Raw genomic sequence first — 1773 nt, forward strand, 5'->3', positions numbered from 1 at the left:
GGATAAAGCTGGAAACCATCATTCTCAGCAAACTGACACAAGACTAGAAAACCGAACACCAAATGTTCTCGCTTATAAGTGGGTGTTGAACAATGAGAGCACATGGACACAGGGAGGGGAACATCACACACCGGAGCCTGTCGGGGGTGGGGGGCTAGGGGAGGGATAGCAAGGGGTGGGGAATAGGGGAGGGATCCATTAGGAGAAATACCTAATGTGGATGACAGGGTGATGAATGCAGCAAACCACCATGGCACGTGTATACCTACGTAACAAACCTGCACGTTCTGCACATGAACCCCAGAACTTAAAGTATAATAGAAAAAAAAATAGGAAAGAAAAGCCAGACCAGAGATGGAGCACTGGGCTTTTCCCCCACCATATGCCACTGTCTCCTAACATTGGTACCAGCTGCTTCATCAGAACCATACAGAAAATGAAACCTGGCCAGCCTCTTCCTAGGTTAGTGAGCAGCTCCCTAACATACTTATAAGCCTCATTCCTGGTCAGCTCTGTGGTCTTGTAATTCCAGCTCTGTCTGCTACTCAACTAGAGGGGTCTGGGTCGGGGCATTGTCTCTGACTGATGGACACTTAAGTTCTGCAGCTCTTAAAGGTCACAGTAAAGAGGTGCTGAGGGGTGGAGGGCGAATGTTACCCTCTATTTGTAACCCTGGAATGCAGAGAGGTAGCCCTTGCTCTTCCCTCTGCCCAGCGCAATCTTCCTCCCAAAAGCTGCACCGCTCACTCCCACTTCCTTCAGAGATCATCTTATCAGAGGCCTTTCCTGCACTCATGCACACACTTGTCCCTCTCTGGGGCCTTACCCTACTTTTCCTTCACAGCACATACCACTTGTTACATATATATGTGTGCATACATAAATATATATCTATATTTGGATTTATTGACTGTACCCTCCACCCTCTTCCAACTGGAAAGAAAGGCCCACATGGGAGGGACTTTGGTTTGGCTCTTAGCTGTATTACTGTCACCAACTAGCACGGCTGCCAGTCAATAAATATTTGTCAAAGGAATTAATGAAATCTCTCCTCCCACTTATATTACTGTCCTTTCAGTTTCTAATTGCAACTTACAAGTGGACTACGAACTGCAAATCATTATATTATGCACTAATGCCAATTTAAAAAATCATTAGGATGACCTGGAATGAACTTGGCTTAATCTGCCAACTGAATGTGATCTAGGTTTCAAGTGAAAACAAACACAGGATCCTTCAGGATTTGAGACCTGCGTACAGTAATTCCCGCAGAGGTAAGGAGGGCTCCTGGAATTTGCCCCCTTCACTGTTTAATCACACAATATTCCCTGCCCAGGCCAATTGGCATTACCTCCTGACTTCAAAATGCCCCTCTCCAGCTCCTGTGCTGGTTAAAAAACAAAACAGTGCTCGCTTCGGCAGCACATATACTAAAATTGGAACGATACAGAGAAGATTAGCATGGCCCCTGCGCAAGGATGACACGCAAATTCGTGAAGCATTCCATATTTTTTGTTCTCACTCATAGGCGGGTGTTGAACAATGAGAACACATGGACACAGGGAGGGGAGCACTACACACTGGGGTCAGTTGGGGGGAAATAGGGGAGGGACGGTGGGGGGTGGGAAGCTGGGGAGAGATAGCAAGGGGAGAAATGCCAGATGTAGGTGATGGGGAGGAAGGCAGCAAATCACACTGCCACATGTGTTCCTATGCAACAATTTTGCATGTTCTTCACATGTACCCCAAAACCTAAAATGCAATAAAATAAAT

General features: G+C 46.5%; 1 non-coding gene across 1 annotated transcript; it reads left to right on the forward strand.

Moving 5' to 3' along the window:
- The first annotated feature begins 1406 nt into the window (after positions 1–1406).
- On the forward strand, positions 1407–1513 carry LOC116559118. The gene has a single exon (XR_004272315.1). It is a non-coding gene; the product is annotated as a U6 spliceosomal RNA (small nuclear RNA).
- Positions 1514–1773: the final 260 nt, after the last annotated feature.

This window comes from Sapajus apella, unplaced genomic scaffold, assembly GCF_009761245.1.
Source record: "Sapajus apella isolate SASKATOON/1434 unplaced genomic scaffold, GSC_monkey_1.0 scaffold22, whole genome shotgun sequence".
Taxonomy (NCBI): Eukaryota; Metazoa; Chordata; class Mammalia; order Primates; family Cebidae; genus Sapajus; species Sapajus apella.